The sequence below is a fragment of the Rattus norvegicus genome, chromosome 1 (genome assembly GCF_021556685.1).
Source record: "Rattus norvegicus strain SHRSP/BbbUtx chromosome 1, alternate assembly SHRSP_T2T, whole genome shotgun sequence".
Classification (NCBI taxonomy): Eukaryota; Metazoa; Chordata; class Mammalia; order Rodentia; family Muridae; genus Rattus; species Rattus norvegicus.
This window is the reverse complement of record NC_141534.1, coordinates 126944535-126969648: the sequence shown is the minus strand read 5'-3', so window position 1 is coordinate 126969648 and position 25114 is coordinate 126944535. Positions and strand designations below refer to the sequence as shown.

The window sequence follows — 25114 nt, the reverse complement described above, 5'->3', positions numbered from 1 at the left end:
GATTTCATGAGGATGCGGCAGAGCTCTCTAGGGTAGAGTTTTCTGATGTGTTGATTGGTGAGGTTTCAATTCCAGAGTTTTGTGTGAGTCCAGGTATTGTTTAGATTCCAAGTTCTGAGGTTAGACTTGTATGCTGGAAGTTGAGGAGTGGGAACAGTCTTTAGATAAGTGAGGATATTATATGGGTGGAACTAGGCAGGATGGAGGGCCGGAGAATTCTGAACCTTAAGGAAGGCCTAATTTTTTTTTTTACATATCAGGATCAGGGAAATGGTTTTCTGAGTACAGATGAACAAGGGGCTTTGTTTATGGTATATTGAAGGATGAAAAATAAGTCATTTGTTATAAATTATAGTAAGTTAATATAATGACAAGTTAATGTAGGAAGGAGATACCTGTAGAGAAACATCCGTAGGTTGCAATTATCCTGGGTAAAGAAGCTGTGGTTGATGGACACTACATATACAAACAACTCATAAACTCATAGCACTGTAAGTTTTAGTAATCCCACTGAGAAAGCTTTGCAAATCCTATGGGCTTGAGCTTTTAGTTGTATTGACATGGTTGTGCTTATGAGAAACATGTACACTCAGGACTTTACTATCTCACTTTAATTTAAAATTTCTTTTTTTCTTTATTTTGTGAGGTATGAATCAATGTTTTCTTGTATACTTATAGTTATGCACATTATGACATTTAATGGACTTTTGAAAACTAGAGTCTAGAGGTTAAAATCTATGTCACCTGTCTACCTGTAGTTTTCTTCATATTAATTTTGTGAGACTGAGTTCTCTTAGTATAATTAAGATAATTATTTTGGGTAGATTAATAGTGTAATAAATTAAAAGAAACTGAAATTTCTGCAAATGCTAGAATAAGTCTGGGCTACCCCCGTTTTTACCTTTTTCCTGTATAGCACATTTATGATTGTGTAACATTTTATTCATATACCTATGGAGAAATAAATTTCTCTTCAGTTATTTGACACATTTATTACCAAAACCCTTCTAGAAATATTGTCTAATATTATTTTATTCCTTTGTTTATTGTAAAAAAATTGTTGTAATCCTCTAAATATTTCACGTATTAACCAGATAATTCATCTGCATGGTCACAAATAGAAAGTGAAGATCAACCACAATGACTTCAAATGGGACTCTATTCTGCAGATGCTTATCTTCAGATCTCAGCCTGGACATGATTTGCAATAGTGCAGACAAAGACTGTGAGTAGTTGCCATATGTGTTTAAGATCAAAGCAAATTTGTAAAATTGGTAGGTACAATGTGGTGTATGTCTTATCATCTATAGAACCAATCTACATAAAATGATGAGACCAGTGGAAAATTGATAAAATTAGCAGATACTGTGATTTTATTTTAAAAGTTTTGAAAGAATGAGCATGGCTGTTTATACAAATACACTGTGTCATAGTCAGGGTTCTCTAGTGGGAGAGAATTAATGGAATGTGTGTGTGCCATAATTATATCTCCTTGTGATGTTATATCTAAATAATGTTTTTATGTTTAAATGGAACCCATTTTCATGTATATACTAAGGCACTAGTCCTCCATAAATCTATATCTGCTACCAACCTCATATTACTTCCTCAAATTTTAACTCAATTAATTAGCTAATTAGTTAATTCCAAACCCACTGAGACCAGTTAATGTTCTTCACATGCACAGGTGTGTGAGTGGACTAACTTGGAATTGTAAGTATAAAAGCAGTGGTTCCAAGAACTGTGACTCTCATTCCACTGCATGTATTCATTGGAAAAATCCCCTCAACATGTAATGGAAACCCCATATACTATTTCCATTCTTCCTGAATATTTTAACTTATTGAATTCTGTATAATCCTTAAGCAGATTTCTCAGTGACTTTACTGTGCAATAGACATGGCAATACTAGAAGAGAAATTTCCTACTTCCTCGAATTTTGAAGCCTTTATATTCTTCCCATGTTTCTTCTCTGACTCTTTTTCCATCTCTTCCATTGATTCATATAGATATTTAAACAATTTTAGAGTTATGGAGGTTTGCTGTGACGTATGGAGGTTGATAAAGCAGAACTGAGTTCCCTGACCTGGGTGATACTTCTTTCTGAAAGAAATTTCTAAGAAAAAAATGGAGAAAAGAACCTGGGTAAGTATCTAAAAAAGAAGCAATATGTCAAACGAAAGGATCCAAGGTGGTTTTGAAACATCTAATCCAAAGATCATTTAGCAGAAAACTAAATTGGGGCCATTCCATCCCTGGTTATTGCTAGAAAACCTTGTAATTCTGTTTTTCAAGTTCCATTTCCTGTCATTACCAGAACATCAGCTGAGGGTTTACAGAGATAACACACTATATCACATTACTTGTTTTAAGGGCCCTATATATAGTGTTCTAGAAGACCATTCCTCATGCTAAATTCCGGAAAGAAAAAAATTGGTCAAATACTGGATGTGCCTATTATTCTTATGCATTCCACAGTGTCCGACACCCTCAGAGTGAGCAGAATGATAGCATTATGGCTATTAAAGTTGGAAACCCCAGTATGTTTCCAATTCCAGGTATAGACACATAGAGTAGGAGGATTATATCCCATGGAAATATCCATTTTGATATTGTATGTCGGTGTGGACGTTTCCCTTCATAAAACTGGGAAGAGGGGTATGGCTAGAAGGAGAATCTGTGGAAGTAAAACATTTCCTGAATAATGTAACAGATAGTAAATTTCTCCTCCATACACCTGTGAATGGTATATCACTCCTCTGCTCAACCCCTTCTTGTCATACACTTAGATCCTGAGCCCTTGACCTTTCAATAGATGAGGACAAGTTGTTTCGCAAATATGCACATTTTTGGGGTCCTAAAAATTAGAAGAATTTCACCAGTCATAGAAGTTCAGCAAACCAAAGTCTTTATTTGAATTAGGCAGCAAAACCTGACCATCCAGAGACAACAGCTCAGACTCTAGGGTTGACTATGTCTTTGTTTATCTTAGTAAGTATTTAAGCAGATGATTAATTTTTATTTTACTCAAACTACTGCTGATTAATCTGGGCCTCAGGTCAGAGTCAGAATTTGAACTGTGAAAAATAGGAAAGTATGCAATGCTTTTTAAAGAGGATAATACAAATTGAAGAGGAGTGAGATTGGTTGTGGTGTTGATCAATTATATTTTGACAGAAGAATTTGAGCAACGGTGTATCAGTGACTGGGTCTTATATGGGCCACTTGATTTCAAGGTCTTCCACCCAGAGCTTTGGTGATCAGATCTTATACTGGATATTTGGCCTGTTACTCAATCAATATAATGCAGGAACATAGGAATGGGCCAAGTGCATGGTGTTAATTAAGGCATTATAGCTAATACTTTTACAATTGTGTACCTCAGTTTAGGTATTAAGTAACATTTTCTTTTACCTTCTTTTGTGAAATACTGGTTAACAAACAAGAAAGACTAGACATATGAGTTGCTACTCTATACTTATTTCCAGCATGATAGAGATGCTGGGAGACCACTGTCTTTTTACACACCCTATACACAATCTTCATGTACCTGAATCAAATCTTTGATGGTAATTCTCCTGGCCCTTAAATAAACTTGCAGCATTAATGTGATATTGACCAAAACATAAAAAATGTTTATCATGGAAGTGCCATAAATCTTAACCAGGAAAAACAAAACTTGTTTTTTGGTATGTGAATTCGCATTATAGGTAGCCATTTTCCTCTTATGGTAGAGCATTTCCTTTTGACTTAGTATTTCAGCCTATTAGGTAAGAAAATGTTTGCTGTATTCTCATCTTTAACTACTTCCAACTGACTTTAGGACATTACTATTAGGGCTCTGGATGACTGAAAGTGTAATCAAAGGCTATTGATGGGGAATTTATCAGAAGCAATCACATATTTTGTAATAGTTTAAATCAGCTTTTAGCAATTCCAGTGCTTAAGAGCTTTCAGTGATTGTCAGTCAAGAAGATACTGAGACAAATATGGATTATGGACAGAAGTTAAAATTTTCCAGCAATTGGGAAAGGTGAGGAATACTAAGACCAAATGGACAATCCCATTTTCAGGAACAGACAAGTGTATCTAAAGTCTCTTTGATGTGTGACAGGTAGATCAAGTCTTATGATTTCCTGAACCATGTGCAAATATTAGTTTACAAAAGGAGGTATATTAGTATTATGATTGTATTTACATCTCTATTTAAAAATAGTGAACAGATATCTGTCAGACATCAAGTATAGATTCATGCCTTTGCGACCTAGAAAAAGCTATAGCTATGGTTTAAAAGCCTGATGAGAAGCACTGTTAAGTTTATATTCAGAAGACAACTCAAGGGGGTTTAAAAACTTGAGCTTGTGACTAGAAAATAAGCACCCAGTACTCTACAATGTTATCAGAATGCCATTGATCAATGATAACATTCTGATCTTTGGAAATCTTAGTATAATGATATCATAGAAAGCGGTATTAATATGAATCATTTCTCATTTTTCTTATAACTTATATCACTGTCTTGCACCTCTGCTGCCTGATGCTAATTGCTCTTGTGAGTTGGAGATGAGGAGACACAGAATCAATGGCACAGATCCTGGAATGGATTGGAACATCCCAGCAGCCTTATATGAATACTGCTACAAGCTCATTTAATTAGTCACAGAAGGGTGCTCTTTATAAAGTGCACCTGCATTTTATTGGTCAATGCAAGCTTCTCTTCTAAGCATAATTCCCAACAACCTGGATGATCTGCATCAGCAATCCTTAGTCTTTCTGGCAGTCTCCAAGTAGGTCCTTCTGCAGGGGTTGCCTTTGTCTCTTTGCTCTGTGCTACAACATTTATGGAGAGGCAGCCACTTCCATTTCTTCTACATTTCCACACATTTGTTTTTAGACTTTGACAGCCTAGTGCAAGCCAGGGTGCCATTTCCTCCACATTGTTGTCTCCACGTTGGAGTGTTCCCAGTATACTAGACTGTGACTGTCTCTAATTTTCCTGTCTTCCAGGATCTTACCCATCATTGAATATCAGCCCTCAAAGTGACATCACTACCGAGGCATGTAACACAAGGGAGAGATGAGAAAGAGCCTATGGTGGTCTCACCCATCTCAGACATCCAGGCTTTGCTCACTTCCTTAGGGGTTGCACAATCAGGATTTTAAGCACTTTCAGGATTTTTAAGAACCATCAGCAACTGGAGGGTCATCTTATTTGTGGAGTATTGCCTGGAAATATGATGTGTGAGGTACTTAAAATAATTATCAGTAGGACAATTCTTCCCATCATAGCATAAATGGCTATTCATGAGGGGACAAACACCCTCTTAAAATTGTCCTACACTTTTCTCAAGAATATGACATCTAGGAAAAGCAAAGAGAACATGATTAGTTTGGATATGTTCTTCTTTAGCAGCACATAGTAGCTAAGGGGTTTGTTTGACTAGGTGCCTTAAATATATTGAACCACATGTGGTTGAGCTTCAGTAACATTATGTACCTGGAAAATGGTTAGGAATATTTAGTGAGACCTGGAATCACAGGTCAATATAGAAATGTTAGTAACAATGCCAACTCTGCTGTCATTAAGTCAATCTGTTATAAAATGTGAATGGCTTCATAAAGTTGATGATCTATTACCTCCTGTGCCTGTAGTGCTTCAGATGACTTAGAGATTATGACATTGACATTCTCTGCCATAATGTCCGTCTGAGTCAATGCAATAATATCTGGTGTCAACCATGCAGTGCCTGCAGTGATGGCTGGTCCATTGTTGAATACCACATCCAGCAAGTTGTCAGGAGAAGTTTTCATTAAAACAGTTAAGACTGATCTGATAATAATGACCATAAATAAAAAAGGGAGGTCAGACACAGACTACTGTGATTTTTCAGCCAACCTGGCTGCCAGGAGTCACATTCACAAGGGTTGTCCATTTTATGCTTAAGACAATCACTTTATATGGAAATATATCCCATTAACAAGATGGCCACATTTTAGGAGAGCAAGGGGGCATAAATCAAGACTGTTAGAGGGGTCACATAAATACCAATAGTTATAATGGACTCATGTCAGAATTGAATAGAATCCCTGTTAACAAAGGGAATAATATTGGAAGGATCATGTGAGGTAAACATTCACATGAAATGTTTGAGGTTAGATGACAGTATCAGGTAGTCCCTGGTAAATCTTACACCTAGTGCAGCTTGGCAGTGCTCCAAAAAGATAGGAAGTCACACAAAAAATAGGCATTTGAGGAATCCTTGCACAGTGAGGTGAACATAATGTGCTTGGGGAAACTTTTGGTATTTGTAATCAATACGGGGAAACGTGAAGTTTCATACCTAACATGATGCTATAGGTTAGCTTACCATGAAAGTTCCCCATGGTTACATTATACAGTTAAATACAAGAGCCAATGGTTGAGAAATTGATGGTAAAGCAGAAAGTTTCCTCTGTGGGATGCTTGCCTTTTAATCACCATTTTGTAGTGACTACATCCACAAAGGGCAAACTGAAATTCACATTGCAAGAAAAAACAACAAGGTAGTGCTGGAAATTAACTGCAGTCAGCAAAATAATTGGCCACTGGTCCACCCAGATATCAGTTTCAGATAGCCAGGACAATTTTACAGGGTCAGGTACCTTGATGTCGATTGGCACTGGGTGGGCAGTGGCCATTATAATTGGGGTTGATCCACAATTTTTGATCCACTTGGTCATGTTGTATTATGTCTTCAAAAAAGCCAAGTATTTGTAGTAAGGACATCACTCATGTCTTCTAGAATATCTCTTGCCCAGATGTTGCAGGGAATATCAGCCATAACAGGTGTAAAAGACCCCTATTTGCAATCTAAGTCCTGCCAAGAAACAGGGTCGTAGTCACTCTTGTGACTTGTTGGGCTCCCACTCCTGTAATGGAGGGAACAGGCTGCAATCTCCAATGTGGTAACCTCAATGAATCATTTTATGTTATTATTGTGACATCTGCCCCTGTGTGAAGCAATCTTTTAACAATCTAAATGTATACTCATCATTTTGAAATGAGCAAACACAGGCAAGGTCCAAATACTCCTGGACAAGAAGGGTTCCCTCTTACTGGCAGGGCTAAAGAGTGTCCCCTTTGAAATTTACATTGTCTTCCTGCTTTTGAGAACAGCAATCCTTAGCCCATTGGAAATCTTTTTTACACCTGAGACAACTGGTCTTGGACCTAGTTGAAGAACAATACTGTCTGAGTTGACAAGGCTTGCCACAACCTCAACAGGTGCAATCAGGTGGCCTTTCAGGAGGAAGGTTTCTTTTCTGTACACACTCCATGACCAAAGCAGCAATGGAAGCAGTCAGTACTGTAATGGGGCCTGCACCAGGGTCCAAATCATGAGGGTGAACAACCTTTATATGGATAACATCATTGCTTCAGTCTGCCATAGCATTTCCAGTAGCAATGTTAAGGCCCTGCCATTCAAGCTGCTTGATGATCATGTCTCTGGGGACATCACTGACCATCCTTTTCTCTGCCTCAGTCACACAGGCCAGAAGACTCTGAAGGACTCCCAAGACTGCTGGTTAATTCTAGCCTGATTCTCAGCAAAGTCACAATATTCAGACTTCCAATTAAGAAACATGGGTGGTTTTAACACCACCTTCTGAAGATTATACCTATATAACATGTCTGCAGGTACATGGCCCATTGCTTCAGTACCTGTTCAAGTTATGTTGAGTCTGGGTCAGAATCATTGGCACCTTTTCTGACTAATGACAAGTCTGCCATAGGAGTGGGAATTCAGGTTCTAGTCACTCCATCAGGGCCAAGATTGACAGGGAAATCTCATGATATACCTGAAGAAAAGGAGGTTCCTGGGAGAGGCAATCCGGCATGAAGAATTGGCATAATAGGTGTGACCTCAATAGGAGTGACCACCGGAAGGAAAGTTCCCCCTAAATCACACCAGGGGTAAAATGGGGATATGAGTAGAAGGAATTGTGAGTGAGGAACCTGACACAACAGGGCTATAAGACAGTTTGTAGCCTGATGGCTGGAAGGCTGGAGGCCTAGAGGGCTGGCACAGAGGCCCCTCCTCCTAATCACTGAGATCATTCTGTTTGCCAGGGAAGGCTGAATTTTGTTAGTAGTGGAAAGGTGAATATTAGTCTGATCCTGTGATCCTAGTGATTGTTATGGGGGGGGCACCACAGCCTCTTGGGAAGAATGCCAAAGATTGGCAATGACTACAGGGAGGACAAAGAACCAGGGACAGGTGATCCCAGACCTCTTGCTTGCAGGTAAGGGAGAGAGCACCCATCCAGAGGTCAGGGTCCTATATGTACTCCAGGGAAATCCAGGAGGCTAAAATAGCAGCCTATTCTCGAATTCCAGATCATGGACTTTGACATTGAGACCATGTAGAACCAGAACTGTTTTCAGTCCTCTATCTAGGATGCCTTGATGGTTGAGGGAAGGGAATCCATAGGGATGAGTACAAAGGAAACAAACAATAAACACAAGGCAGAAGTGTTGAAATTCCTCTACTTCTGCGGGGATTCGCTCGGGGATACTTCAAAGGCTGTAGCCTCCAAGCTGTTCCTAGGATGGAAAAGGAATTCAGGAGCCTATACTACCAAAACTTTCTTTGAAGAAGTTTAAATCTTTCAATTTTTCTTTGTAATATCAAAATAAAACACAGTTTTGAAGAGTGCAGACACAGAGCCCAATTACGTTCTTTCAGAAGCCAAAATACAATTTCAACATTATAAAAAGTTAGTGTTTCTATAATCAATAATAATTAGGTTATTTTTATATTACAATGATTGGCTGTCAGGAAGAAACGTTTTGTATGGAAATACATGGAGGTACAGCTTTGATACCTCATTAAATAAATGACTTTTAAATTCTAGTCTGACTTTTAAGACAGGGCAGGTATTACATAAAAACTTTTTTCCAATTTTAAACTATTTCTAAAACCTCATGTCGTGTTTTGTCTACAATGGGTCCCATCCTGAGTTACTTATTTTAAGCTAACTTTTTATAACAGACGATACAAATTTTTAGTCAGCCCCTATAATTTATAAGCCAATAATTGATAACAAAGATGTACAGAATGTAGTAAATATATACATTTAAGATCAGTCAAAAGTTAATATGTAGTGGCCGCATTTTAATATATACATTTCAGGGAAAGAATATTTTCCTTACTTCCTCGATCCATAATTTCAAGAGAGGAAACTCTTGCTACCTACTGAATTTATTTCTCATGGGCATGGCAGTTCTGTAGCTGTACTAGTCACCAGCTTACTTACTAGTGAAAGCTGAGAACCTGCTGCCCCCTTTAAGAGCACTTGTACAGATCAGGCAGCCTCAGGACTGCTGTCAGCCTGGTTCAGGTAGGAGGTAGGCTTTTCCAGCAGTGCTCAGCTCCTAGCTGTGTGTGCAGGGCTCAAAGAGCAGCACCGGATTACCAGTTCTTGTAGTCTTGATTTAGCTGTTTTTGTTTATTTGTTTGTTTCCTTGTTTTGTTTTTGATTCTAAAAATCCTTGAGATGGGTTAAGATTAAAGTAAGGGTCAACTGGCCTCTAGGTTAATTTTGGCCAGTTTTCTGAATATGAAACACAAAGCAATATTCAAACTAAAGGAAACTATAGACACAAAGTGACAGAAAGGAACAGTTTAACTTGCTCAGAAATACAAATAGAAGTTCCTCCATGTGGAAATCATTGTCCCCTGGGGCATCTCAGCACAACTCTGATCCCAGGAGCAATACTGTATCCAGGTTCTTCTTTTTTAACACAACAATCAATGAACAGAATACAAGTCTGTCTACAGAAGTCAAGATGACTGAAAAACAGTCTTGGGTCCTGCTAAGTTAGCATTGGAATTCAAATTCTTGGGTGATTCATTCCCATACAAAGCACCAATGTTGAGCTTCATAAAACCAAACCACCCGAGCAGTTAGAAAGAGTCCAGCAAAGCAAGATCTTGATTTGAATTAGGCAGCAATTCTGACGAGTTGGGAACAAGAGCATAGATTTGGTAGGTGAGAGTGTCTTTGAAAGTTTATATTAGTAAATATTTAAGCATTTGACAAATTTTTATTGTACTCAGGTCTTTATTGATATATCAGAGTCACTGAATGGATTTGGGAGAACTCTGACTCTAAAAAGAAATTGTTCAGCACGTTTTAAAGGATGAGACCACGAAGTGAGGAGGAGTAAGTTGGGCTAAAGTGTTGTTCAATCATATTTTGAACAACAAGGTTGAGCAAAGGAGGAAACTTTGGTGACTGGGTCTTATACGGAACACCTGATTTCATGTTCTTCAACTTTCAACCTTGATGTTCAGGACTCATCCTAGAAATTTGGTCTGTAACTCAAAATGACAATGAAAGAGAGGTGTGGGGCAATTGCATTAATAATTAAGGCATTATAAGAAATAATTTTACAACTTGTGTATCTTTGATTAAATAATAAATAACTTCTTTCTTTACATTCTAATTCTCTGGTTAGCAGACAAGAGGAAATAGTGGCAGAACCAAGAGAGGAGTTGTTTCCCTGAACTTGTTTTACCTGCCCGCTAGATGGAGAAATTATTCCTGAGATGTCTAGATTCAGACAACTCTTGGGCTGAAGTATGCCTAAGGTTTTCTGACATATTGACTATAAATATTATGAAGAGTATTTTGAATACAAATTCAGCAGTGCCCGCAATTATAGAGAAAGTGTAGAAAATAACTTCAGTGTGTAAGAAGGGAAGGTTCTGTAGATGGCATTTGTTGTGGGCATGGTGATTTGACTTTTCTGGAACAATAACAGATACTGGTACAAGTTAATCATTTTTCTCCCATAGAGACCTCAGAAAGATAAACATGAATATGCTGCCTCAAATCTTTTCACCACAGTGCTGATGTGTAGATGAAGATCTGGGTTTTAATTTTCTGTCAGCTTCATCTGGGATAAAAAAATATGACATCCAAGGTAGGAAATGGTAATCAAACCGGGATCTGAGGGGTTGGACTGTCTGGCAGATAACAGCTGTATAGATGCACTTACAATTCATTTGCTATTGCAATCTTCCTACTTCAGTTTCATGTGGGAGAAGAACTTGGCTGTCCTTGGGAAGGATAATAGATAATAGTTCCCCATGCTGATCTGGGAGAATGAAATCACAAGAAAGAAAAGCTTTAAGGCAGAAGGATGGTGTTTCATTGTAGAAAAGTTACTGGATACATTAAGATTCATGTTCTCTACACAGTACAACAAGAGTCTGTCCATAGGAAAAAAATGAATGTACTTTTTCTATAGGAGATTTTCAATTTGCCCAGGCTTTTGCCTGTAGCTCTGAGATGACTATAACTAGTAAATTCATGTTATCTGGAGTAGTCTAGGGGAAAGTGCTATACAAACCAATCATATTAACAACCAGAGGAAAAGAAACATCAGTCTTATGCAGTGGGAAATGCAAAAGTTAGGGACTCTCTGGGTCTTATTATTTGTCTGCTTTCTAATAACTCCAATAACTATATCTTTTTTTTTTATTAACTTGAGTATTTCTTATATACATTTCGAGTGTTATTCCCTTTCCCGGTTTCCGGGCAAACATCCCCCTCCCCCCTCCCCTTCCTTATGGGTGTTCCCCTCCCAACCCTCCCACCATTGCCGCCCTCCCCCCATAGACTAGTTCACTGGGGGTTCAGTCTTAGCAGGACCCAGGGCTTCCCCTTCCACTGGTGCTCTTACTAGGATATTCATTGCTACCTATGGGGTCAGAGTCCAGGGTCAGTCCATGTATAGTCTTTAGGTAGTGGCTTAGTTCCTGGAAGCTCTGGTTGCTTGGCATTGTTGTACTTTTGGGGTCTCGAGCCCCTTCAAGCTCTTCCAGTTCTTTCTCTGATTCCTTCAATAGGGGACCTATTCTCAGTTCAGTGGTTTGCTGCTGGCATTCGCCTCTGTATTTGCTGTATTCTGGCTGTGTCTCTCAGGAGCGATCTACATCCGGCTCCTGTCGGTCTGCACTTCTTTGCTTCATCCATCTAGTCCAATTGGGTGGCTGTATATGTATGGGCCAAATGTGGGACAGGCTCTGAATGGGTGTTCCTTCAGTCTCTGTTTTAATCTTTGCCTCTCCCTTCCCTGCCAAGGGTATTCTTTTTCCTCATTTAAAGAAGGAGTGAAGCATTCACATTTTGATCATCCGTCTTGAGTTTCGTTTGTTCTAGGGATCTAGGGTAATTCAAGCATTTGGGCTAATAGCCACTTATCAATGAGTGCATACCATGTATGTCTTTCTGTGATTGGGTTAGCTCACTCAGGATGATATTTTCCAGTTCCAACCAATTGCCTACGAATTTCATAAACTCGTTGTTTTTGATAGCTGAGTAATATTCCATTGTGTAGATGTACCACATTTTCTGTATCCATTCCTCTGTTGAAGGGCATCTGGGTTCTTTCCAGCTTCTGGCTATTATAAATAAGGCTGCGATGAACATAGTGGAGCACGTGTCTCTTTTATATGTTGAGGCATCTTTTGGGTATATGCCCAAGAGAGGTATAGCTGGATCCTCAGGCAGTTCAATGTCCAATTTTCTGAGGAACCTCCAGACTGATTTCCAGAATGGTTTTACCAGTCTGCAATCCCACCAACAATGGAGGAGTGTTCCTCTTTCTCCACAACCTCGCCAGCATCTGCTGTCACCTGAGTTTTTGATCTTAGCCAATCGCACTGGTGTGAGGTGAAATCTCAGGGTTGTTTTGATTTGCATTTCCCTTATGACTAAAGATGTTGAACATTTCTTTAGGTGTTTCTCAGCCATTCGGCATTCCTCAGCTGTGAATTCTTTGTTTAGCTCTGAACCCCATTTTTTAATAGGGTTATTTGTTTCCCTGCGGTCTAACTTCTTGAGTTCTTTGTATATTTTGGATATAAGGCCTCTATCTGTTGTAGGGTTGGTAAAGATCTTTTCCCAATCTGTTGGTTGCCGTTTTGTCCTAACCACAGTGTCCTTTGCCTTACAGAAGCTTTGCAGTTTTATGAGATCCCATTTGTCAATTCTTGATCTTAGAGCATAAGCCATTGGTGTTTTGTTCAGGAAATTTTTTCCAGTGCCCATGTGTTCCAGATGCTTCCCTAGTTTTTCTTCTATTAGTTTGAGTGTGTCTGGTTTGATGTGGAGGTCCTTGATCCACTTGGACTTAAGCTTTGTACAGGGTGATAAGCATGGATCGATCTGCATTCTTCTACATGTTGCCCTCCAGTTGAACCAGCACCATTTGCTGAAAATGCTATCTTTTTTCCATTGGATGGTTTTGGCTCCTTTGTCAAAAATCAAGTGACCATAGGTGTGTGGGTTCATTTCTGTGTCTTCAATTCTATTCCATTGGTCTATCTGTCTGTCTCTGTACCAATACCATGCAGTTTTTATCACTATTGCTCTGTAATACTGCTTGAGTTCAGGGATAGTGATTCCCCCTGAAGTCCTTTTATTGTTGAGGATAGCTTTAGCTATCCTGGGTTTTTTGTTATTCCAGATGAATTTGCAAATTGTTCTGTCTAACTCTTTGAAGAATTGGATTGGTATTTTGATGGGGATTGCATTGAATCTGTAGATTGCTTTTGGTAAAATGGCCATTTTTACTATATTAATCCTGCCAATCCATGAGCATGGGAGATCTTTCCATCTTCTGAGGTCTTCTTCAATTTCTTTCTTCAGTGTCTTGAAGTTCTTATTGTACAGATCTTTTACTTGCTTGGTTAAAGTCACACCGAGGTACTTTATATTATTTGGGTCTATTATGAAGGGTGTCGTTTCCCTAATTTCTTTCTCGGCTTGTTTCTCTTTTGTATAGAGGAAGGCAACTGATTTATTTGAGTTAATTTTATACCCAGCCACTTTGCTGAAGTTGTTTATCAGCTTTAGTAGTTCTCTGGTGGAACTTTTGGGATCACTTAAATATACTATAATATCATCTGCAAATAGTGATATTTTGACCTCTTCTTTTCCGATCTGTATCCATTTGATCTCCTTTTGTTGTCTGATTGCTCTGGCTAGAACTTCAAGAACTATATTGAATAAGTAGGGAGAGAGTGGGCAGCCTTGTCTAGTCCCTGATTTTAGTGGGATTGCTTCAAGTTTCTCTCCATTTAGTTTAATGTTAGCAACTGGTTTGCTGTATATGGCTTTTACTATGTTTAGGTATGGGCCTTGAATTCCTATTCTTTCCAGGACTTTTATCATGAAGGGGTGTTGAATTTTGTCAAATGCTTTCTCAGCATCTAATGAAATGATCATGTGGTTCTGTTCTTTCAGTTTGTTTATATAATGGATCACGTTGATGGTTTTCCGTATATTAAACCATCCCTGCATGCCTGGGATGAAGCCTACTTGATCATGGTGGATGATTGTTTTGATGTGCTCTTGAATTCGGTTTGCCAGAATTTTATTGAGTATTTTTGCGTCGATATTCATAAGGGAAATTGGTCTGAAGTTCTCTTTCTTTGTTGTGTCTTTGTGTGGTTTAGGTATAAGAGTAATTGTAGATTCGTAGAAGGAATTCGGTAGGGCTCCATCTGTTTCAATTTTGTGGAATAGTTTGGATAATATTGGTATGAGGTCTTCAATGAAGGTTTGATAGAATTCTGCACTAAACCCATCTGGACCTGGGCTCTTTTTGGTTGGGAGACCTTTAATGACTGCTTCTATTTCCTTAGGAGTTATGGGGTTGTTTAACTGGTTTATCTGTTCCTGATTTAACTTTGATACCTGGTATCTGTCTAGGAAATTGTCCATTTCCTGAAGATTTTCAAATTTTGTTGAATATAGGCTTTTATAGTAAGATCTGATGATTTTTTGAATTTCCTCTGAATCTGTAGTTATGTCTCCCTTTTCATTTCTGATTTTGTTAATTTGGACGCACTCTCTGTGTCCTCTCGTTAGTCTGGCTAAGGGTTTATCTATCTTGTTGATTTTCTCAAAGAACCAACTTTTGGTCCTGTTGATTCTTTCTATGGTCCTTTTTGTTTCTACTTGGTTGATTTCAGCTCTGAGTTTGATTATTTCCTGCCTTCTACTCCTCCTGGGTGTATTTGCTTCTTTTTGTTCTAGAGCTTTTAGGTGTGCTGTCAAGCTGCTGACATATGCTCTTTCCTGTTTCTTTCTGCAGGCACTCAGCGCTATGAGTTTTCCTCTTAGCACAGCTTTCATTGTGTCCCATAAGTTTGAGTATGTTGTATCTTCATTTTCATTAAATTTTAAAAAGTTTTTAATTTCTTTCTTTATTTCTTCCTTGACCAGGTTATCATTGAGTAGAGCATTGTTCAATTTCCACGTATATGTGGGCATTCTTCCCTTATTGTTATTGAAGACCACTTTTAGGCCGTGGTGGTCCGATAGCACGCATGGGATTATTTCTATCTTTCTGTACCTGTTGAGGCCCGTTTTTTGACCAATTATATGGTCAATTTTGGAGAAAGTACCATGAGGAGCTGAGAAGAAGGTATATCCTTTTGCTTTAGGATAGAATGTTCTATAAATATCCGTTAAGACCATTTGGCTCATGACTTCTCTTAGTCTGTCGACATCACTGTTTAATTTCTGTTTCCATGATCTGTCCATTGATGAGAGTGGGGTGTTGAAATCTCCCACTATTATTGTGTGAGGTGCAATGTGTGTTTTGAGCTTTAGTAAGGTTTCTTTTACGTATGTAGGTGCCCTTGTATTTGGGGCATAGATATTTAGGATTGAGAGTTCATCTTGGTGGATTTTTCCTTTGATGAATATGAAGTGTCCTTCCTTATCTTTTTTGATGACTTTTAGTTGGAAATTGATTTTATTTGATATTAGAATGGCTACTCCAGCTTGCTTCTTCTGACCATTTGCTTGGAAAGTTGTTTTCCAGCCTTTCACTCTGAGGTTGTGTCTGTCTTTGTCTCTGAGGTGTGTTTCCTGTAGGCAGCAGAATGCAGGGTCCTCGTTGCGTATCCAGTTTGTTAATCTATGTCTTTTTATTGGGGAGTTGAGGCCATTGATATTGAGAGGTATTAAGGAATAGTGATTATTGTTTCCCTTTATATTCATATTTGGATGTGAGGTTATGTTTGTGTGCTTTCATTCTCTTTGTTTTGTTGCCAAGACGATTAGTTTCTTGCTTCTTCTAGGGTATAGCTTGCCTCCTTATGTTGGGCTTTACCATTTATTATCCTTTGTAGTGCTGGATTTGTAGAAAGATATTGTGTAAATTTGGTTTTGTCATGGAATATCTTGGTTTCTCCATCAATGTTAATTGAGAGTTTTGCTGGATACAGTAACCTGGGCTGGCATTTGTGTTCTCTTAGGGTCTGTATGACATCAGTCCAGGATCTTCTGGCCTTCATAGTTTCTGGCGAGAAGTCTGGTGTGATTCTGATAGGTCTCCCTTTATATGTTACTTGACCTTTTTCCCTTACTGCTTTTAATATTCTTTCTTTATTTTGTGCGTTTGGTGTTTTGACAATTATGTGACGGGAGGTGTTTCTTTTCTGGTCCAATCTATTTGGAGTTCTGTAGGCTTCTTGTATGCCTATGGGTATCTCCTTTTTTTAGGTTAGGGAAGTTTTCTTCTATGATTTTGTTGAAGATATTTACTGGTCCTTTGAGCTGGGAGTCTTCACTCTCTTCTATACCTATTATCCTTAGGTTTGATCTTCTCATTGAGTCCTGGATTTCCTGTATGTTTTGGACCAGTAGCTTTTTCCGCTTTACATTATCTTTGACAGTTGAGTCAATGATTTCTATGGAATCTTCTGCTCCTGAGATTCTCTCTTCCATCTCTTGTATTCTGTTGGTGAAGCTTGTATCTACAGCTCCTTGTCTCTTCTTTTGGTTTTCTATATCCAGGGTTGTTTCCATGTGTTCTTTCTTGATTGCTTCTATTTCCATTTTTAATTCCTTCATCTGTTTGATTGTGTTTTCCTGGAATTCTTTCAGGGATTTTTGCCATTCCTCTCTGTAGGCCTCTACTTGTTTATTAATGATTTCCTGTGTTTCCCTAAGTGTGTTCATGTCTTTCTTGAAGTCCTCCAGCATCATGATCAAATATGATTTTGAAACTAGATCTTGCTTTTCTGGTGTGTTTGGATATTCCATGTTTGTTTTGGCGGGAGAATTGGGCTCCGATGATGGCATGCAGTCTTGGTTTCTGTTGCTTGGGTTCCTGCGCTTGCCTCTCGCCATCAGATTATCTCTAGTGTTACTTTGTTCTGCTATTTCTGACAGTGGCTAGACTGACCTATAAGCCTGTGTGTCAGGAGTGCTGTAGACCTGTTTTCCTCTCTTTCAGTCAGTTATGGGGACAGTGTGTTCTGCTTTCCGGCGTGTAGTTTTTCCTCTCTACAGGTCTTCAGCTGTTCCTGTGGGCCTGTGTCTTGAGTTCACCAGGCAGCTTTCTTGCAGCAGAAAATTTGGTCTTACCTGTGGTCCCGAGGCTCAGGTTCGCTCGTGGGGTGCTGCCCAGGGGCTCTCTGCAGCGGCAGCAACCAGGAAGACCTGTGCCGCCCCTTCCGGAAGCTTCAGTGCACCAGGGTTCCAGATGGTCTTTGGCTTTTTCCTCTGGCGTCCGAGATGTGTGTGCAGGGAGCAGTCTCTTCTGGTTTCCCAGGCTTGTCTGCCTCTCTGAAGGTTTAGCTCTCCCTCCCACGGGATTTGGGTGCAGAGAACTGTTTATCCGGTCTGTTTCTTTCAGGTTCCGGCGGTGTCTCAGGTGCAGAAGTCCTGCCGCTCCTGGGCCCTCCCCCACGGGAGCCCAGAGGCCTTATACAGTTTCCTCTTGGGCCAGGGATGTGGGCAGGGGTGAGCAGTGTTGGTGGTCTCTTCCGCTCTGCAGCCTCAGGAGTGCCCACCTGACCAGGCGGTTGGGTCTCTCTCTCACCGGGTCTGGGAGCATAGAGCTGCTGCGGGCCGGGATCCGCGGGTGTGGGACTTCCGGTAAACACAGACCGTGCCTCCTAGAGAAATTCTGCTTCCGTGTCCCAAGCTCACCAGGCAGCTTTCTTGCAGCAGAAAATTTGGTCTTACCTGTGGTCCCGAGGCTCAGGTTCGCTCGTGGGGTGCTGCCCAGGGGCTCTCTGCAGCGGCAGCAACCAGGAAGACCTGTCTATATCTTTTTTATAAAATGTAAAGATTTCCTGCTTTGCTTTCGGAGCGATCTTGCACCAAATTTTCCACTTTTGTTTATATTTTCAATTTGCCACAACAAAAAAGTAGCTAGACATGCCCCAGTAAGGCTTCTATTGAAAACTGAGGTAAATGAGGTGACTTTCGAGACATTGCTTATATTCTTCCTTACAGAATATGAATTTGAAAGAAAAGCAAATGTCCTCTCCAAAGAAACACTTACTCCATGCTTTTTTTAATGTTAGATGATCTACCGGCAAGACAACTTTGTCAATTATTTATTTATGATTAATAGAATTGTATGAAAGGAAGCATTTTCAGAGGATCCCTTTCATATAATAGAGGGATGCACTAGGAATAACCATGTGGTCATACATGGTCAGGAAAATAAGAAGATGTTAAATGCTGTGACTCTAAATATGTACTGCTCTGGTAAACACCTGGGGAATTTCTGCTCTTTAATTCTTAATTTTCATTTTTAAGGGCGATGGGTACATAGTTTTGCTAGTCACCTGTAATTATCACTGCATTTCTAACATAGATAACATCTTTTAACATACCCCTAGTGTGGTCTCTACAGGCATAGCTTCTCCAGTAGTTAGAATTCACTGTTATACCAATGGTGATAAGAATTCTTGCCAATATAACCATGCTATGGCTCCTTTAATTCTAATGATCTTTGGGAGAATCACCAATTTCCCTCAGAATTAGAACACCTACCACCCCGACTATATCTCTCCTTGTTGAAGTGCCCCAACCCCTCTCTGTGAATGCTTCATGTCCATCATTTGACTCAACCTTGAATACTCATTGTTTTTTTAACTTTAATTTTATTGGATATTTTATGTATATATATTTCAAATGTTATCCCCTTTCAATCCCTCTATAACCCCCTACCCGCTGCTTCTATGAGGATGTTCCCACATTCACAATTCAGTGCATTCACCCTAAATTGAGGAAATGATCCTTCACAGAACCAAGTGCATCTCCTCCCATTGATGCCCCACAGGCCCGTTCTTTGCTACATATGTGGCTTGACCCATGGGTCCCTCCATGTGTACTCCTTGGTTGGTGGTTCAGTCTCTTGGAGATCTTAGGTGTCCGCTTGGTTGGTATTGTTGTTATTCCTGTGGGGTTGTAGACTCCTTCAGCTTCTTCATTACTTTAACTCCTCCTTTGTAGAAATCGTTCTCAGACCAATTGTTGGCCACAAGAATCTGCCTCTGTATTTGTAAGGCTCCAGCAAAGCCTCTCAGGAAAAAGCTGAATCCGGCTCCTGGCTGTATGCCCTTCTTGGCATCCCCAATAGTTTCTGGCTTTGGTAACTTTATATGGGATTGATCCCCATGTGGGGCAGTCTAACAATGGCCATTCCTTCAGGCTCTGCTCCACACTTTGTCTGTGTATTTCCTTCTGTGAGTATTCTGTTCCCTCTTCTAAGAAGGACTGAAGCATCCACACTTTGGCCTTCCTTCTTCTTGAGCTTTATGTGCTCTGTGAATTGTATCATGGGTACACTGAGCGCTTGGGCTAATATTTACTTATCAGTGTGTTCATACCATATGTGTTCTTTTGCATTACCTCATTTAGGGTTATATTTTCTAATTTTATCCATTTACCTAAGAATTTCATATAGTTCTTATTAGCTGAGTAGTACTCCATTGTGTAAATGTGCAACAATTTCTTTATCCATTCTTCTGTTGAAGGACATCTTGGTTGTTTCTAGCTTCTGGCTATTAGTAATAAGGTGCTGTGAACGTAGTGGAGCATGTGTCCTTGTTATATCTTGGAGAATCTTTTGGGTACATGCCCAGGAGTGGTATATCTGGGTCTTTTGGTAGTACTATGTCCAATTTTCTGAGGAACATCCAAACTGATTTCCATAGTGGTTGTACCAGCTTGCAATCCCACCAAAAATGGAGGAGTGTGCCTATTTCTCCACATTCTCACCAGCATCTGCTTTCACCAGAGTTTTTTATCTTAGCCTTTCTGACTGATGTGAGGTGGAATATTAGGGTTGTTTTGATTTACATTTTCCTGATGACTAAGGATGTTCAACGTTTCTTTAGGAAATTCTCAGCCATTAAATATGCCTCAGCTCAGAATTCTTTGTTTTGCTCTGTACTGCATTTTTAACAGGATTAATTGACTCTCTGGAATCCAACTTCTTGATTTATTTGTATATATTAGATATTAGCTCTCTATTGGATGTAGGATTGATAAAGTCCTTTTCCTAATCCATTGGTTGATGTTTTGTCCTTTGAGACTGTCCTTTGCCTTAAAGAACCTTTGCAATTTTATGAGGTTCCATTTGGTGATTTTTGATCTTAGAAAATAAACTACTATTGTTCTCTTCAGGAAAAATTTACCTGCACCTATGTCTTCGAGGTTCTTCCCCAATTTCTTTTCTATACTCATGTGTAAAGGTAGGTGTAGTAAAGGATAGTAGAGGGTGCAGGTGTTAATTCGAATTTGCTTTGAAACCTGGGAACTTGTGGACAAATTGCAGTCACCCAAATGCACATCATTTCTGTGATACCTTGCTATTTAAATTTGAAGAAACCACTGAGCTGCATGTAAATAGTTTCCCTTGTCTAGTACCACAGCTCAGGCTAGGATACAGGTGTGAAGTTTGAAATATTAGCTGTTGTCTTCCATAAAGACCTCCAACTTGCTCACCTGGGGATAAGATAAAAATGTGATGAGCACTAAATTCAAACTAGTGCATGAAGAACAGCACTAACTCTCAGCTATGTCTTTGAATTTTATTTTAAAGGAATATCTGAAAATGACTCTCTCTAAAGAATTCAACTTACATCATGAGATCTGTAGTTTGAGCAACTTGTAAATATCTTAGTATATCTTGGTCCTTATTATTGTTTTTCTTCCGAAAGAGTAGAGCAAGTAGAGCCAAGATGACCTTACCTGAGTATCCAGCCTCTCCCTCCAACCTGCTATATGCAATTCTATTTTAAATTAACATGTACTCTGAGAGGTGTTATATATGAATATGATGTATGATGTATATGTATATGTGTATATGTATGAATGTGTGTGTGTGTGTGTGCGTGTGTGCGTGTGTGTGTGTGTGTGTAGAATAGCAGAGGATGGCTCCATATATGCAGATATTAGAAAGCCACTATTTCTGCTGAGACATTCCAGTGAAACGTTTTTGATTGAGCTCCCATTGTGTAGTAAATAGCTGATCACTTATGGTTTGCAAACCTGGAATTGTCATTTACTCCTCCAAGAAAAATTTGGTGGAACCATCTGTTAGTTTGCTAATAGTGACTTAAATGAAGTTTCAACATTATTTACTTTACTCAGTAAGGTAATGGCTTTTAGCAACACTTGGGGTGATTGGGAGGTTGATAAAGCATAGCATGAGTTTGGGAAGAAACCACTGAACAATTATTGAGGAGAAATCTCCATACGGCCATAGAAAAACAAGTCACATAGTTCCAGGAACCACAATCCTTTTCCTCTTTACTTCTCCCAGAAGTGGAAACCTAATGTGGATTCCAACTATATTAGCCATGGTGTTGTCAGGTCCCTTGCTCAGAGTGGGCCTTTGAGCACTCATGTCAGTAATGCCCACATCCATATTTTTGCCACGATTGACACTGAGATTTATTAATTCGAACAGAGATCTTTCAAAACCATGGATGAAGAAGTCTTAAAAAAATAAATTTGAGGGACTATAGTCATCTGAATAAAACCTGATGTTAAAAGCTGTCTGTCAGATGTGGAGTTGGACAACTAAAACAATGTTGAATTAGGGCATAGGGTTTCTAATAAAACCATTTGCATTTTCCCTGTATTTTTTTTTTGGGAATAGTGCAGGGGCATTGTTAATATGATGGATAATGACAGATGTTGATACTTTGAAGCCACCAAGCCAGGATATATGATATTTCTCCATAGAAAATCACGGGATGGCAGTCTTTTTCCATGTTGTATGTAGCCATATTCCTTCCTGAAGTGTAGATAATTTCAATTTTCTAAGAGAGTCACACTTTAGAGAAGGGACATGTGGTTTATATTCTCTGAACTAAGAGATTTGTCATTGGTTAAGATGACAGTCCTGGGAGAGACTGCTGTTTTAAGTTGGAAATTGCATGAGAAACTAAAACTATGCTGAGATCTTTCATATTGGCCTCTGGCATAAGTGGGTAAATTGGATAAAATGTGGGAAATGGAGATTTGGGGTATTTATTAATTTATTTTTTAACCTTATGGTAGACAAAAATAGAGGAAAACCAGATGAAACTAATAATGAAGAATACAAATTGGTACCCAAATCATGGAACTCTAGGTAGGTGTTTCATACCAGCAAAGAAGACAATGAAGAGAAAGATAGGGATAGAAATAGAGAGACAGAGACAGAAACACAGAGAGAGACAGAGACAGACAGAAAGAGGAAAAGACAGAAGAAAAGACAGACAGAGCAACAGAGAGACATAGAGAATCAGTGAAGCCACCATGTAGATTCTATTCTTAATTTTGGTCAGATTCCAAAGATAACTGTAATAAATGAAAAGTAAACATTGTATTTGCTGGAAACTCAGAAATGTTTTAACCAATAGAGAATCTTTTACAGACTTTTTGCTTTGGATGCAGGACATGGGAGAAGAAAGAAACAGTCAAAAATCTACAGAAATTGTTAAAATGAGCAATATGACCACAGTACTCAGCTTGAGACAAATGCTGTACAAGCTGAAATAGTACAAGGGAAATTAGTCCATTATGAACTGTTTCACACGTGCCATTAATATGTTTGGGATTCACCAGAGAAGGCTCTGTTGGGTGGCTGAGTCTAGATAAGAGTAAAGATGAAATTGGTAAAACTGAGAAAACCAGGAATGAGGAAATCAATACATGAAGCCAAGATCACTCAGAAACAAATATTTAAAAACAAATGAGATTCATCCTGTATCTTAAGACTATCATGGAAATCAAATTGACATTTATAAAAATATTTTGTTAGAACTGACAAAGACAGCCAAACAAAACGTGTGTGTCAATTCATATTGTAATCTGTGCAAGAACAAACACAGGAAGAGGTGTATGTTTGGTAATATAATTAAATGTGTCAACATTTGTATTGAATCTGTTTCTAAGTGAAAATGAATAAATTCTGAATTCTTCCATGTATATAGAAGCCTCATATGATAAAGCAATATTAGCAAAGACAGGTAAACGCTCAGTCAGGAACATTTTCACTTAGAAATAAAAGAATCTGGGATTTATTTGTATAAAGTACATAGCAAAAGCCAGACATATAGGTACTAGGATGCAATGTTAGGAAATGATGGAGGGTTGATGAACATAAAGATTTATGGATTTTTAGTGACCAGTGAACTAGAAGCTTTGGAAAGTTCCATTCCTGAAAGAAACAATATTTTAAGTTAGCCAGTGGTAAAATCCAACTGAGTTGAAACAGTATTTGATGGATATTTAAGTACAGCTGCACAAATGAATCCCATCAACTAAAATTGCACCCACAATTTTTGTACTATATCAAACCAACAAAATTCTCAGCAAGTGCTCATTTTAATTGATGAAGGAACAGGAACAAATTTTATCAGCAATGCTTGCCCTTAGTGGCTATACATGTTCGAAGAGAGTCCCATATCTATGTACACATAGTTGTACTAAAAGTACTCATTTGCTGTTAAAGGGAGAGTGAGAATATGAACTTCAGGTGTGTTTTATATATACATTAAATTGATATCTGCTGTTTGAATGCAGATGGAAGATATATCAAAAAGAATCTCCCACTAATGACTTGCTATCAAATTATTTGTCTCAAAATTTTCCTTGAAGCCTTCTTTTCTCTGTAAGGCTTCCAAATGTGAATCTCAAAGAGGAAGCCATCAGGTGGTACAACTTTCAAATATTTATGAAATTGTGAATATTATTACGTCTATTAAATACACAAAATCAAGTAACAGGAAAATCTGCTACCACGTTCTTTGTAGTTCTGCTACTTACATTAAATTAAAATCAAAAGAAATGTTAAATAACTCTATGTTTTATGAATACATTGCTTTTGTTTTTGTGGCAGAAAATGTCACAATTTTAAAGATTTTACTAAGATTCCCTGTGGTGTACCTTTCAGGAGATCCCTTTTTATTTTCCTATTTAATGACTGTGTTGAATTTTTTCTCTATTAAATGTGTCCTCTAAATATATTTTACACTTTAACATTTATCTATCATTGTCTCTTCAAGCAATCAAACCCAGATCTCATAGTTCTTTAAGGAATTTGCTTGTGTTTATTTAGAAGAATTCTTCTTTGCCTTAGTAGATGTCATAATACATTGTTGGAATTTGAAATGGTGTCTATGTATTTATCTTGTTAAATATTGTGGATCTTTTCTCATGATCATCCATTTTTTTGTTTTCATCAAATTTAATTGTTAAAGAGAGCACAGAGAAAGTGGAACACAGAATCAGAGTGTTGGTAATATAGGCAGGGAAATAACAACTCATCAAGGAAGCAGTATTTTAAATACTTTATTAGTAAGATACATTGAAGTCACATGTGAAACAACGATGATAGATCTATGGAATAAGGTCATGATAGAAGAGTTGACAAAGAATACTCTTTACCTGATTATAAAAGAGTGGAGATGTGTGTGTGTGTGTGTGTGTGTGTGTGTGTGTGTGTGTGTGTGTGTGTGTGTGTGTGTGTGTGTGTTTATAGAAATATCAGAGTTATGGGGGAGAGGGTAATTGAAAGTGAGAGATGGAAGAGAGGAAGGATTACAGCAATGATTGGGCATGCTTCTTAGGTTTTATCAATTTTATATAAAATGGAGTAAACAGGATAGTGACTTATTTAGTGGGTTGTTTTTATCTGATTGTCCTGTAGAAATGACTGGTGGATTTCTGGATTTATGATTGGTGTGGGTTGGCTAATCTTGTGTGGGCGATGCTAGTATTGAAGAAGTGGTTGTTATGGACTCTGCTT

General features: G+C 38.5%; 1 long non-coding RNA gene across 3 annotated transcripts in view; it reads left to right on the top strand.

Moving 5' to 3' along the window:
- The window catches only part of LOC102555866 (uncharacterized), a 43129-nt gene that overhangs the window by 1193 nt on the left and 16822 nt on the right, over window positions 1-25114 (top strand). Inside the window, exons 2-7 of one of the 3 annotated variants that reach the window (XR_015646830.1) lie at window positions 1095-1225; window positions 2010-2145; window positions 5008-5246; window positions 7524-7678; window positions 10101-10206; window positions 10842-10969. This is a non-coding gene — a long non-coding RNA (uncharacterized LOC102555866). Of the gene's footprint in view, window positions 1-1094; window positions 1226-2009; window positions 2146-5007; window positions 5247-7523; window positions 7679-10100; window positions 10207-10841; window positions 10970-25114 lie in introns of those variants that run through there. The other 2 variants (XR_015646831.1, XR_015646832.1) reach the window with 2 other exon arrangements.